This window comes from Amblyomma americanum, chromosome 11 (assembly GCF_052857255.1).
Source record: "Amblyomma americanum isolate KBUSLIRL-KWMA chromosome 11, ASM5285725v1, whole genome shotgun sequence".
Classification (NCBI taxonomy): Eukaryota; Metazoa; Arthropoda; class Arachnida; order Ixodida; family Ixodidae; genus Amblyomma; species Amblyomma americanum.
Window position 1 is genome coordinate 102,559,488 of NC_135507.1, and position 15,824 is coordinate 102,575,311.

The 15,824-nt window shown below is 48.4% G+C and overlaps 1 protein-coding gene across 3 annotated transcripts in view; it reads right to left on the reverse strand.

The window, feature by feature from the left end:
* The window catches only part of LOC144110178 (uncharacterized), a 315,005-nt gene that overhangs the window by 83,320 nt on the left and 215,861 nt on the right, over positions 1 to 15,824 (reverse strand). The window lies entirely within an intron of this gene.

The window sequence follows — 15,824 nt, forward strand, 5'->3', positions numbered from 1 at the left end:
ATCAGAGCTCCTTCATATCACGGGGGATGAAAAATCGGCAAGCAAAATTCAAATATACATACATGGAACTGAGGTCTCGGAGGTAGAAAACATCCGCGTGTTAGGGCTACAAATCAACAACAAAGGTAATAATGCCGTAGCGATTGACTAACTAAAGTCCACGTGCGAGCAAACCAGTAACATGATTGGCAAGGTATCTGGACTCATGGAAAAGGAGACGTTACGCCTGGTACAGGCTTTCGTCATTAGCTGAGTAACATATGCTGTGCCCGACCTCAAACAGCTGCAGAGCACAAGAAGAAATTAGGCGTAATAGTCACAGCGGCGATCAAGAACGCACTCGGACTCTCCTCCAAGACGTCCACTGATCGCCTTCTCCTCCTAGGAATGCATAATGCGCTGGAAGAATTACTTGAAGCTCACCAAACAAGCCAAATAATGCTGTTATCAACGACCACACGTGGTAGACGAGTCCTCGCGGATCTGCACATAGCGCTGCCACCAACAACAGAACACAGAGGGGACATTCCCAAGGACTAGAAAAATAAAATACTAGTTAAATGAATACCGAAAAAAATGCATCCAGAGCACAATCAAGGTAGGAGAGTAGCCAGAGCTAGAGCTTTAGAGAAGTATTACTCAGCAAAATGGCACATATTATGCAGACGCGGTGGGCCCTACGCAATAGGGCATCTGCACCGTCGCGGTCATCGACAGTGTCACCGGCTGTCGCGCACTTACACGGTCACAACGTGCAATGATCCTCCTCGCGCGCATTGGCTGCGGGTGGCCCGGGGAACGACGGGTGCGTCACAGAATCGCGACGAGTGATGTGTGTGACGGATGCGGTGCAGTGGAAACACTAGAACACCTGCTCCTTCACTGTACCGCGTTCGCCGATGCTCGTCGCGATATGCTCGCGGCCTATAGGGCGCAAGGCATACTACCAGACTCAATCAAGACGCTATTGTGGCCGCAGGGCAGTGCGCGCACTCGTGAGCGAAGGTTGAGGTTGAGGTGTTGAATGCTACAGGCGGGGTTAGCCTTGCTTTATCAGCCGGAAATCGTGAGCGAACTTTGGCGAGCCTCTGTGCTTTCCTCGAACACACGGGCTTGACGTCCCGTCTGTTCTTCGTCAGGTAGTTACACGCAGTGACCGAACGCTCCGCGAGTTCTGCCTTGAACGATTAATAACTGGACGCCCCACTCCAGTTGTAACCAACACAGTGCTGTGCGCGTGTGTGATTTAATTCCTGTAAAATGAACTATCATGCGCACAACCTGGACACATTTCTTGTTGTGTAAATAGTTTGTGCATATTACTTCTCCACCTATCCTCTCTTCCTGTTCGCTCACCTCTTTCATTTCATTTCTCCATTCTGCCTGCTATCCTTTATTTCCGCTGCCCCAGCTCAGGTGCTTCAGTATCGATGGCAGATGCCGGGGCTAGCAAAAATCTTTTCCTTCCTTTTTACCATTATTTTTAATGAAACCACTACCGCCACCACCGTCGTGGTCATACACGAGGGAAAGCAGGTGGATGGACTCTCGGTGAAAACTAGTAATGTAGCGTTAGCCGAAGAAGGGTAGCGCTGGCAGCCACTTACTCCGACGTCACGCACTTCATTTCTGATTCTCAGCACACCTGTCGAAATTATATAAGAGGAAGATAGCGCCGCTTGTCAGCAAAATTTTAGCAAACGCGCAAGATAGCTCAATGCAGAAAGCAAAAGAATTGGTATGGGTGCCCGGACACCAGGGAATAGAAAGGAACGAGGCTGCTGACACAGCCGCACGAGCGTCTCTACCCCGGAGTTCCACTGAATTCCCAGACTCTGTCGGGACTCCTGTACCGAATCCGCTTTACCACATACGCAGACATTACAGCATATCTGCGCCTCAGTAGGCAGACGTTCCCAGAGACCGCCAAGGGCCAGGATAGAACTGAGGATCGACACCTCAGAAGGCTGCTAACGGGGTTGTTTTTAAGCCCTGCGATCATAAAACACAAATACCCAAGTTTTTCGGGGTACTGTAAATTTTGTGAGATGTGGGCCGACGCATATCATATGGTATGGGCCTGCCAGAACAGTGCGCAAATAAAGAGAGTAAATCAGCAAACGAAAGAGGGCTGGAAGGCGACTTTGTCCGGCTGCTTGGACCTGGGCTTCCAGAGGGCTCTGGTTCAAAGAGCGCGGGCAGCGGCTACCGCCAATGATGTCCCGGAATGAGGACTGCCACCTGCAGGCAAGGGAGCGGCAAAACGCCCCACTCTCGTCTAAAACCCGCCCTAGTGCATAAAATAAAGTTTTACTACCTCCAAGGTGTGAAGAAAGAGGTGCCGTAGTTTAGGGCTCCAGAATGCTTTAGACCGCCCGGGGACATATAACATGCACTGACCTCGATCGCACAGCGCACGCACGCCTTTTGTGTTGGATGGATGGAAATAACTTTTATTAGACAATAAAAATATGGCTCCAATACTCGCGGTGGAAGTGATTAGACAGCGAAGCTGGAAAATGACACCCAATTAGCCATTGCGATGTCACTTGAAAATTCACACACGTGGCTCTACACAGAGTGAAACCAGAGACAAGTGAAATGTACTCGAACTAACTTTGCCATGTAAGTGCGCTGATTTTCGATGATGCCAACTGACCCGGCAACTATCCTTAATACTTGAGCTGTGTGCTGTGTGCCTGATATCAAGGAAGATATGCTGTTTGCTTTCAATTTTTAGCCTTGCGTTTTTTGGTTTTGACGACGACACGAAAGCGCAACCGTAATACTTACCGAGATATACACGCGGGGAGAAGGAACGTGCTACGCGTTTTGTGCAGGTGCCGTTATCATACATTGTGCTGTTTGCATTTCACACGAAGGCTTCGAATGACGTTAAGCCCTTTCGAAGCAGTTGCAAGCCTAATGTTTACCGGAACGCGTAGCTGTATATGTCGGCACCGTGCGTTGGAAATATTCCTTCCCTTGCAGTACGGTTCGGGTGTCCACCCAGATATGTGAGACAGGCGTCATTTCCTTTCATTAAAACAAATTTTCATTTCATTTTCCTTGCTTTACGGCGGGGCATGAGTGTCCACCAAGATATGTGCGACAGGCGTCATTCGCTTTCCTTTAATTGTCCAACGGGCAAGGCGTCGCACCGAACGGGCGATGGCGTTCCGTGGACCTCTTGGCAGCCCTGCAACACGCTGTCGCCTCCCGCTCTTGACGAAGCTTAAGCGTCGTGAATTTTTTAAATCTTTTTTCCCACTTTTAGATATTTTTAGTTAGTTATGCTGGCATTGTTATTATACATTATGTGATTTGCACTTCACACGAGGGCTTCGAATGATGTCAACCCCCTTTCGGAGCAACTGCAAACCTAATATTCACCGGAACGCGTCGGACTGCGTTCCGGTGAACAGTTAGCATAAACATCTGAGGCAAGCCCGAAAAGATGGCGTTACACATACGCACCAACATTTGTTTTGGAGAATCATTTGTAGAGAAGAAAATAAATCAGTCTCGAAACTTTACGGACAAATGTTGTAAGTACCGATGCGATGATATGGCTTCCAGTTCAGTGTTATTCAGGTGGTTTATTATGGTGGTTTGCTGTGATTAGGACAAAGCAGTTTGGTAGAACGAAACAGCGCAACTAAAACGAACGGCCAGGGAAAAGGAAAACAGATACAAGCGTGGAACTTGCAACTGGCTGTTTAATAAGAAAACAAAACAGTTAACTATCTAACCGCCACGCTTTTTCCCGATTAAACAGCCAGTTGTAAGCTGAGCACTTGAACGTGCCCTTTTTTTCCCCTGGTCCTTCGTTTTCGTTGCAATGTTTTGTTCCTTCAAGACACAATATCAGCTCGCCCGCTATGCTATGTTGCGACAAAGTATTACTTGGTATATTTATATCTGATAGGACTACCACACCTCATTGCTTAGAGTATTTTTATATTGCGTCTTTCTCTCACGATGGAATATCAGTTCGCCCACTGTGCTATGTTGAGACTCAAGTATTACTTTGTATATTTTCTATCCTATAGGACTACGACATCTCATTCCTTATAGTATTTTCTATGTGACGTTTAGCCATAGCGGTAGCTGTCTGATTTCGGTGCTCGGCTACGGACCCAAAAATCACGGATTCGATCTCGGCCGCGGCGGTCGAATTTCCATGGAGGCGAAATTCTAAAGGCCCGTGTACTGTGCGATGTCAGCGAACTTTAAAGAATCCCAGTTTGCCGAAATTTGCGGAGCTCTTCACTACGGCGTCCCAAATAGGCGGCGTAGCTTTGGGACCTGAAACCCGCCATAGACCAATCCAAACCTATTTATTGTTAGCATTTCTGTCGTGTGAATTGTACTACCTGATTTGTGAGCTGGGTGGGTTCCAGCTATGTTTAGTTGAGCTTTATGTCGCTGGTTTCAGTGGTTTCTTGCCATATGCAAAAAGAAGTAGCCAGCGCGGCTATCAGGCGCCAAAATCACTTTTTATGTCCATGTCGAAAAAGCAAATTGAAGGACGATTGCCGTAGTTAGGCCAGATGAGAATTAAATGCCCTGAAGACTGCGGTGTTCACTTTAGTTCCGGTGTTCGGACCCATTGCTCCCGGATCGAAGTTGTTGGCGTTGTGGTAATGGTTTTCCGCTCATATATGCGAAAATAGTAATTGTCTACTTTGCATTCATATATCTCTAGGAAGCCTCATACAATACCTGCGCAGAGATGCAGTGGTTAGGCTATGCGCGAGCGATGCGCTGGCAGGTTTCGCGTAAGTGGGGCTTGTGAGAGCCAGGCTGCTATTGCCGAGCAACCTCTCGCGACCTATAATTAATTGAACTGCCGCCTGCCAAGGTAAGCAGTTTGCCTACAAACCAGTGGGCAGTGGCAAGCGGGCGACCTGGAAGACGTATATATTCATAGATACCTGGGCAGGTTGCCCATAACCCACTGGGCAGCCTGCCAAGGTTTGTATGCTTATATATACCTTAAAGCTCCCGGTGAGAAGCGTGCCTTCATAGAAATAAGCACACAACTGGTAAAGCCCCTAGGGAATGGCCACTATAAGTGCTAACGCACTAAAAGAACATATACTGCGCGTTCCGAAATGAAAAAAAGCTGCGAAGTTCACAATGACTCCGTTTAGACATTTCGCGAAGATATCATGCCTCCAGAGCTGGATGAAATATTTTGTCCTACCATGTCTTCTGTATACATCTTTGCTTCCCTTCTCACGGATCGCTGTGTGCGAAGTTACAGCCAGTTTTAGCATCGCTGTCATTGTTAGTGTCGCCCAAATAGTAGCACAAATAGCAATAACAGGAGCAAAAATCTTTGCATAAGGATCTACGACTACACATGTCAGGTGGCAGGATGGGTATTATGGGTATCTTTGTTAAAGCATCCCCTCGTTTCGTCCGGAGTAGCCGCAGCTTCCTTATGCCTGTCTGCCAGCTCGCCTTGGGCCCGCGTCACAATCCGCACGCTCCCAAGTTATCTACGTCCACTGTCGTCAGTCTCAGAAACCAACGTGTCCAGGACACCCAGTGGGCCCGCAGGTCGCGTTCGTCTACCAGCTGCCCTCCTTCGTGCCAGGCAACGCACTGCTCACAGCATTGTGAACTCCCCAGGCAATGTACGGGCCGCTCATCACGTGCGCTTCTGGGACAACCCGCACACCAAGTTCACCGACGCATGCATAGTGCGGCTCGAGATGTGGAACCCAGTACCAAGCTTTATGGTTATGCATGGCCACAAGGTGGTGTTAGTCTACCGGGGGATGCAGCGTGTCGGTGTTCGGTGCAGTCAGGCGGGCAGCTTGGCAGCAGGGTGGAAAGCTTCCAGATGGGTGAGGCACGCAGCTTTTGGCCACGCGATGGAAAGCTGCACGGCGGCGTGCCAGTGGTGCCGCGGGAAACACGCTACCGCAAACTGTACGCAGCGGCGGACTCTTGGGGCAATACGCGCGGCAAGCCGGTGGCGACACGACGCGTGTCGCGAAGCCACACTGGCTGCGGCGTGTACACGGGGAAATATCCTTTCCTATTAATAAAAACTTCGGCGTTTTCGCCTCCTGGGCTCTTGATCGGCACGTGTGTACAATATATGCGCCCTGTCACGCCAGGGAAACTTGCGATTTTCTAGAATACAAGCGTTACGGACGGTGCTTGCGCAGCACTCGGCAGTTTGACGAGAACAATAAGAGGGTTGCGGAGATTCGCGACACTTGTCCATTGATCCGCGACACGGTGGGCTCTGAAATGCCAACTAGGCCGCCGGTCACAATCTAGAAGCACCCGGCTCCGTAGAACCGGACTGCGACCGGAAGTTGGAGGAGCAGGGGCAAGGGATTGTCGCTTTTTATTTGGCGCTGGCATGGAAGGGCAGCATCTCCAGTGGGCGTGGCACGGCGCGCTTCGAAAAGCTGTAGCTGCTGGTGAACTCGAGCTCGCCAAACACTTCCATTGGATTCTGGCGATCTCATTCGCCTTTCGGTGGCGCGTACGCTCTCCGCTCCTCTAGTTCGTCAGCACGGGCGTGGAACTTCAAGAACTCGCTCATGCTCACGTGCATCTCCTCGTAATCCGCCATCTTGAAAAAGCAGCTAAAGTAAAGCTTAAGGTAGGCAGGCCCCTACCTATATCTTCGGATCCTTAAAGTTCATGGAAAGGATAGATTTTTGTGCAGGAAACAGCTTAAGGCGCTTTAAAATGGTTGCAGAGGAAAGTTGAGGAAAATCGCGTTTGTGAATGGAGGGGTAAGGTACCCAACGGCCTCTAGCTAATCTTTGCTAACTGCGCAGCTAGCAAGGGCCCACCGGCAGCTGTGACGAAATGGTTTCGCATTGACTCGTAAACTGGGACACGACGTTTTTTTATGGTTTCTGATAGCGGCAAGACAAAATAAATATTTTCAGTGACACTATCAAGGAACTAAAAACAGCGCCGCGACGACAACAAAGAAGAAGGACGAGTGCTAACAACTGAACAGCAATGTTTACGTTGAATTTTCTTGCGGTAAGAGATATGTCGGGCAAAGAATAAATTGTGGAAACACCCGTCTACACCACATACTACGTCGTTAAAAGTTTCCCCGTCGTTTAACCTTGCCTTGCACTACAGGTATAGCCCGTTGGATAATATCCCTGATTCCCCCGATAAGGAATTGTGCATACCAGTATTCAAAGAAGCCAAAGTTAGTTGCAGGCATAGGGACAACATAACAAGAGAACTACGTCTATGTGAATGGCAACACGTGCGTAAGCACGGCTTCAGTGCTGCTTAATGACTGAGATTAAATGTCGTGGTTGTCTCTATCAGAAGGGTTTACGGAGGCACATTCTTTTTGGTTGCGTTTGAGTGCATTAGCACTGCGTTTTTCCACTAAAACTTTACTTGGTAGTCAGCTGTTGTCCTTCTTTCTTCTCCGTCGTCGCGGCGCTGTTTTTAGGTCTTCAATGATGCATCAATCAACTCGCTCAGTTTTCGGTTCTTCTGCAGTGAAACTATACACCGCGTTGCATGCAATTTAGACACAGCACGCCGGCCCTGCAGGTCGGTGCCAGAAGCTACGCAGTTGGCGAATGCGTGCCATGGCGCTCCTGCTGATTCGACGCGGTTAGTTTTGCTTTGACTCTTATGGGGACACGCTGTTTCTTTGTGGCAATAATGCAAAATTTGTTTCAATTGATCGGTGAGACGAAATATGGTAAAATTGAAGAAAAAAAATGCGCAAAAGTGTCGAAGGCAAGCGTTCTGTGACAGCACGGGAGAGCGCTTTTCAAGACTGCCGGAGAAAATAACGCGCAGGACTAAAACCTCTAAAACCAGAAACTTGTTTGTCGAAAACTCCGTCATCTGCGCTATTGAAAACACGCATTGCATCCCCGGATTTGCTCTGAGTCCGCCCAGGAAGCATTCTGTGAACGTCTGACTGGTTGAAAGTGCGTGTTGTGGCCGCCCATGGATCAAATATTGCGGTTGAACAAAACCCATAGTCGGCTGTCCATCTAGGTTTTCTTTGTGGGGGAGGGGGGGGGGGCAAGGAATAACTTCGGAGTATGGAGGGTTGCCTGAAAATTATTGGGAGGTGCCATCTGGTAGTAATGTATGTGTTGTAAAAATGTTCCACATGCGTAAAGGCATGTTGTACGTGCTCGTATTTTCGCCTGTACGCATAGTTTTGGTGTAATGTTTACCACAATGGCACCTGTTCGAAATTTACATTTTTCAGCGACGGTGCCCGGTGGGAGCGACAGCTATAGCGTAGTCCCTTGATGCCTTAACAATGGACGCGCAAGAAGTTTGGAACGAGCTTAGTGATGTGTAAAGTGGCGACGCCAACTGTATCGGTTTGTTCTTGCTTTTATATGAAGCAAAATAAACGCTCGTGTCGCAAACAACCTGTTGTCTTTGCTGGACTGCCACTGTTTGACAAAGGATGTTTCGCAGCGGCGTTGATGGCTGGTACAGAGCACTAGAAATTTAATTTACTTTCATTTTCCTACACCGAAAATAAATAAAGAAACAACTGGAGACCGTACATTAAAGAACTAAGGGGCTAACATGGCGCGGCAGGGCAGAGCAAATGTTAGCCATCAAACTGCGCGTTCCTGAAAACGAAACAGGAAGTACTTCCCACATTACCCGCCAGATGGTTTGTGTACTAGGGTCCGTCGGTCTCCTAGGCTCTACGGGAGTGCCCGCTCTTCAATGAAATTTCTTTCGCTATGTCTTGCTGCCGGCCATAACATGAACTTGCGCGCACACGCTCGACATTCTGCAGTGTGTTGGTAGCTCTCACACTGGTGGCCAGCTTCGGCCTTTTGACCCCGCAATGTGACGGTGAGCATTTACGTGCTTGCATTTCATTTAAAACACCGCTACGAATTGTGAATTCTAGCCCTACCTGGCCAATATGGTTGCATGCACTCTTGGAGGAAGGAATAACGCGACCATCCTTTGCGATAAGAGAGCGCCAACTCTGCCTTGTTGGCCAATATTATTGCACCGTTTTGCACCGATGTAATGCGATCACACGTCCTCAAAAGAGAGAACCAAAGTTTTGCACTCGTCATCTCCTGCATGAACTGGCGTCATCCTACCGCAGCTGGCCACTTCGGCGACGATATTAAGGCTAAATTTTTAATCGTTATTTCTTTATCGCGGCTTTAACGCGGCTTTATCGTTTTGTTTGTGATTCAAGACGCGACCAGATTTATCTCGATTAATCGCACCCCAGAGGAGATGATTCTTCATTGTGCCAGACTTTTGTGTTTATTTCGCTCACTGTTTCTAGGAAGTTCGTTGTCAGCACGGCCGAGAGCGGTGGGCATTCTGTTCGACGACCGCCGAGCGTGCTTGCTGCTGCGCCGCCGCCGAATCATTCATTTCTTTGTGGGCGCGAGTCAGCAGCAGTTTTGTTTGGAAGCCTTTTGCTATCCTCCTACCTGCCGGACTGCTTTCACCATTACGTGACATCTATACTCGGGGACAGCTTTTTGTGGTTATGCAGTGGAAGCTACGAGAGCGAAGCACATGGCTTTAACAAGTGCGCTCTTATCACACGCTCAAAAGGGAGAGAGGTGTTTAAGCTCCCGTCGCGCGCTCGTAGCTTCCACTGCATAGCCACAGAAACTGTCCCCGATTATAGTGGAGGCTCCCGGTGGCTGTCCATGTACCTGATACCCCCTGCAAACCATGACGACAGCCCTCTGTCTTTTTCATCGGACCTGCCACCAGTCCACCGAGCCAGCTGACGTCTGCAAGGGGAGCTACCTGAGTTCGGGACCTTGCCGGAGCGTACTCGACAGCGAAAAGAAGCAGCAACGAGCACCATGAGCGCGCCACAGACGTCGACCTCGATCATCGAGCAGCAGCCGAGGTTCCGGCTACTTTCAGCGGCTCCTCAGGCGAAAACCACGAGAAATCTTTGGACAAATTAGAACGCGTGGCATCGTTAAACAATTGAGATGATGCAACAAAAAACAGACACGTCGTCTTCTCACTGGAGGGTTCAGCACGTACGTAGTACGAACACCATGGATCTTTCGTAACGACATAGGGGATATTAAAAACGGAGCTACTAAAGGTATTCACGAGCGTCGTGAGGAAATAGCCGAAAGACTCCTTGGATTCAGGACTGAACTCCCGAACGAGTCTATACTGGGTTACATTGAAGAAATGAAACGCCTTTTTCGAAGCGCCGACTCCGACATGACCCAGGAAAATAAAGTTCCTTTGTTAATGCACGGTGTCAAGGACAAACTTTCTACCGTCCTGGCACGCCTACCGCCCAAAACTGTAGACGATTTTACGCGGGCAGCCATCACGATCGAGAAGAGCCTCTATGTCCGACTGAAGAAGTTGGCGCGGAACAACGAGGACAAGCGAGACAAACAAAGACGAGCGCTACTCTTCTTCGGTATGCATATCAACCAACTAGCCCAACTTTCTGCTCTCCTAACCTCTATGTCCGAGCTCAGCAGTATAACCGCCCAGCTAAAGTACCTGGATGTTCACGCGAAAACGATGGCCACCACCAACGACAGCTTGCTAGAAGTTATCAGCGAAATCGTGCACGAGGAACTGCGACGAATGCTGCCATCCTCCACACAGCCGCATGCATCGACTCTCAAGGATGTGCTGCAGGAAGAAACGCTACAGGCACTTGGCTCCCCGTCTCGGACACCCACAGAACCCCCGGACATGATTTACGCCGCCGCAGTGCGCGTCCGAAGTCGTCCTGCCCAAGTATGTTGCAAGCTCAGCCAAGAAAAGTTGACCTCTGGAGGAGCCCCGATCGGCGCCCCCCGCTTTGCTTCCATTGCTGCGGACACGGCCACAATCTAGAGCTCTGCCCCTACAGAAGAATGGGTCTTCTTAGCTTCTCGATTGATGCCCCACGACGAACCCTGGCTAACGACCACGGGAGATAGACGAGTACCAGTGCCGGAAGGAGTACGTGTTTTTAGCTGTCTGTCCCGTTCACCATTACCGTCCATGCCACGTTTCGCTTCGCCCGGTTGCAGCTACGCAGCGGTTTTTAGCAGAAGGTCCAAAATCACCTGCAGGGGAAGCTAAAGAAAGCATCTTTTGGCGCTGAGGTTGCTCACAAGTGAACCGACAAAGGTGGAGGTTTTAATGCGAGGTGTGAAAGAGGCACTCTTCGCTGGTCTGACTTGCAATCCACCTTAGTCCGTCGGTGAATTCACTAGCGAAGAGGCCATCATTGAGGAAATCCTGGAAGCACGAGCCCGCCATTTCCCACGGCCGGTTTAAGTGACCTATACAACCCTATAGGATGGCAAAGCATTCCGACATAACCTGTACGATGTCATTCGCGACGTTGTAAGGGAAGAGATGTGCTGCCTGTTACCATCTTCCAAGCAGCCTCAAGTAGAGACCATCGCAGAAATCACCCGTGAAGAAGTGCAGCATGCGCTTGGTTCCCCAACATCGAAGCCCCGCGGAATCTCAACTTGGGAGCTACGAACGCTGTAGTATGCAGTTATCATCCCCAACGACATCCGCTAAGCCTTCCTCTTCGACGTAAATCAGCTGTTCCAAAACGCCACACCTCTTCCCCACCCGCCAAGCCTACGAACGACTCACTGCCTCATAAAATACATCGCCCGGAGAACTTCTGACCACCGCCCGCTGTGCTTCCAAGGAGGTGAGGTCGGCAATGTTCTTCGTCACTGCCCCTTCCGACATATAGGCCATCGTGGATTTGCCATCGATGCACACCAACCTCACTTCGGCCAACGCTCGCAAGAAGTCGACTACAACATCGCCGTCACCCTCGTGCTTCGCGTGGCCACACCGGAGCTATGCAGCAGTGGTGCAAGGAAGGTCTCCCAGTCCACGTAGGCGAGACTAAAGACAGCAACCTTAGGACGTGAGGTTGCTCACGAGCGAAACGCCTAAGATACTCCAGTGACCCCGCTGCTCGACGACCCCGCAGCGACGTCGCTTACAAACGGCAGCTCGCCCACGAGGCTATCCGGTTTCCGAGTGACGCCACACCCCAGAAAAGCACCGACGACACACCGTTACCATGATTCACTTACCGAACGAATCCGTTCGATTTATGATCGTTATATTTGTGGTCAATAAACGCCGAGTTTGGGCGAGTTAGTTTACCATGCTGAACGTAAAAACGCAAAAAACAAGGACGAGAATAAGACACACAACACGAGCGCTCACATCCAACTGATCTTTATTACATGCAAGAAACAGATTTTTATACTCTCGATAATGCCTGCAGGGCATTACTACAGAGTAGCGAAAGATAGATGAGTCATCGAGCGTCACACTTGAATGATAAAAGATAGGACATCTCTTTTTGTGAGAGCAGAATTGACGGAGCACTTACACAGTCATTTCCAGCTCGCGCTATCTCCAACGCCTCAACAATTTCGCGCGTAATTTGACATTTGTGCCCTTAAAGGATTTTGCACTTGTGAAAAAGAGGACGACAACCCTCTTTTTCTTCTTTTCCTTTGCTTTTGCATTTTATACAATGAATGCTCATGTGCCCCCCTTTGTTATTGTTCACAACATAGTCATGCTCACGCAATCGCTCATTTATGCATCTTCCCGTTTGTCCTATAAAATATTTACCACGGGATAATGGCACTCTGTAGACAACACCTTTCGTGCATCTCGCGAACGGCTTTTGATGCCTGATCGTGCAACCAGTTTTTCTTGGGCTTTCTGATGTGCTAAGCTTGCATAGTGAACTCAGCTTATTTGGGGCAGAGGACAACACGCCAACGTTTACCCTGTTGCCAATTTTTTTAAGGCTGTGCGAAAGCTTATGTTTATAAGGAATGACTGCAAATTTCTTATCGACTTTTGTCTTTTCCTGAGAATTGGCTTCCCATTTTTCCTTTTTGATAAGTCCTTCCGCCACAGAAACCAGCACGTGCAACGGATAACCCACTTCTTGCAATTTTTTGGACTGCAGGAAAAGGCTTTCTTGAATTGCATGTTCGCATGACTTTTTTATGCAGTTGACAAACCCTAAACGAGCTATGTTTCTTTTTATGAGCTTTGAATGCGCGGAAATGAAAGGTAAGGGTATTTTTTTTTATCCCGGGGATGGTAAATCCAGCAAGTGTGGTCTTTTAAAAAAGTTAACTTGATGTCGAGGAAGCGTATGCTACCGTTCTCAGGAAGTTCATGCGTGACGACAAGTGGAGATAAGCTATGCTTAAAATGATCTCAAACGCTTCCTACCACTTCATCGAGGGCGATTGCAGTGGTGTCTAAAAAGATTAAAAAATCATCCACAAAACGAAAAACTTAACACCCCTACGTCTTCAAGGCAAGCAAAAAGCCTTCTGTCCCGTTCAGCTAAAAATAGGTCACTGAAAAAAGGAGCAACGCTGGACCCTATACATATTCCTTGTTTCTGCAAGAACAGGTCATCGCCGCACATTACAAAAGTGGAATTAAGATACGTACTTAAGAGCTCTAAAAATCCCCCAACACTTACTCCCACTGAATTCTGGAAAGCAATAGGGCCAGCGTTCTCAGTACATCTTTCAACGCACTGCAACAATCCGTTTTTCGGAAACGAGTAGTACAGGCCTTTTACATCGAATGAGAAGGCAACCATGTTCTTTCCTTCATTTTGCTTCAGAAAATCAATTACACATCCGGAATTTCTTATCACGAAAGGATCATCAACAACTAGCTGTTTTAGACTTTTCTGTAGGAAGTCAGAGACTGATTTTTGCCAAGTGCGCGCCTCCGAAACGATAATTCCTAAAGAACATTCCATTTTGTGTGTTTTAGCGGAAAAGAACATGTTAAGACTTAGACCACTGGCCTTTTCTACAGACTGAGCTAAGCGGGTGAGATTCAAGGAGGTACACAACTTTTTTTGCTTTCAATCTTACTTTTGACAGATTTACGCGTTGTTGCCTATCAAACACTTTCTCGACAGCATGATAGACTTTTTCTTTAAAAAGGCTCTTAGGCATCACGGCAAAATCACCCTCCTTATCACATGGAAGAAGACATAAATCGTCTTGCTTCAGGACTCTCAAAACACTTAAAGGGGAAACTTGAGGCTTTGTCGTCGAACACTTCTTTAAAACGTCATGCCCTGCGACACGCACCTCCCTTGATCACTCGTAGGTGCAAGTTTCGAGACAGTTGGGACCATGGCCACGAGTTCCGGTTTTTGACTTCTTTTGTTCCACAGCGAACTTGGGCCCCAGCTGATGTGTACGGCGCACCTCTTCAAGAAGTGTTACCTCCCCAAACGTTCGGACGTAGTTGTGCGACCTCGACTGTCGGGGAGGGACCAGTCTGCGTAGCCCTGGCAGGACAGACTCCACAAAAACTCAGAGGCCTGGTCGAGCGTTCGAGCGAACTGCTGCCATTTTCTCTTGGCACACGGCAGGCTCTCTCACCTGTACAGCAGTCCTTGTAGAGTCTTGCTTGCCTTCTCCACTCTGCCCGAAGTATCTTGCGAATCCTTTTGCCATGGCTGACCGAAGGTGGAAGGGTTCCAAACAGGGCTGTGACGGCCGGAGATGCAGGGCTGTGACGGCCGGAGGCGACCGGATCAAAAGCCGTTCGCGAGATGCACTAAAGGTGTTGTCTACAAAGTGCCATTATCCTCTGGTAAATATTATATAGGACAAACGGGAAGATGCATAAATGAGCGATTGGGTGAGCATGACTATGTTGTGAACAATAAAAAAGGGGGGCACATGAGCATTCATTGCCTAAAATACAAAAGCAAAGCAAGAGAAGGAAAAGAGGGTTGTCGCCTTCTTTTTCACAGGTGAAAAATCCTTTACGGGAATAAATGTCAAATTACGCGCGAAATTGTTGAGGCGTTTGGGATGACTGTGTGAGTGCTCTGTCAATTCTGCTCTCACTAAAAGAGATGTCCTATCTTTTATCATTCAAGTGTTACGCTCGATGACTCATCCATCTTGCACTACTCTGTAGTAATGCCTTGCAGGCATTATCGAGAGTATAAAAATCTGTTTCTTGCATGTAATAAAGATCAGTTGGAAGTGAGCGCTCGTGTTGTGTGTCTTATTCTCGTCCTTGTTTTTTGCGCTTTTACGTTCAGCATATTTATGGTCGTTAGATTTGTGATGACGATGAATGACCTATGTATAGACAACGGAGGTGGTGTACCTTCTGTTTTAATATTGCTAACGGGCCTCCACAGATTTTGACGCTCCCGATTGGCTGGCTATTACTGCGGCCGAGATTGATGTCCTGTCTGCACATATTTACGGGAACCCATGCAGTGGTTTAAAATGAACACATTCGAAAAAGGTCTGACTACTTGTGAAAATAATTTTAGTCACACCTGATGAAGGAATCGCTTAGGTTCCGAAACGCCGTGTTTTTCTTTGTTTGGTTTAGTTACTTTTAACTTAAATTAAATGCACTGGTTTGTTGCTATGCAATCCGTTGCTGACAATCTTAATAATAATTGGTTTTTGGGGAAAGGAAATGGCGCAGTATCTGTCTCATATATCGTTGGACACCTGAACCGCGCCGTAAGGGAAGGGATAAAGGAGGGAGTGAAAGAAGAAAGGAAGAAGAGGTGCCGTAGTGGAGGGCTCCGGAATAATTTCGACCACCTGGGGATCTTTAACGTGCACTGACATCGCACAGCACACGGGCGCCTTAGCGTTTTTCCTCCATAAAAACGCAGCCGCCGCGGTCGGGTTCGAACCCGGGAACTCCGGATCAGCTGACAATCTTCCGGACTGGTTCTCAAGGGTAGAGCCTTTGTTTGTGCTTAAGGAATTTAATGTATGGATTCCAGCCTT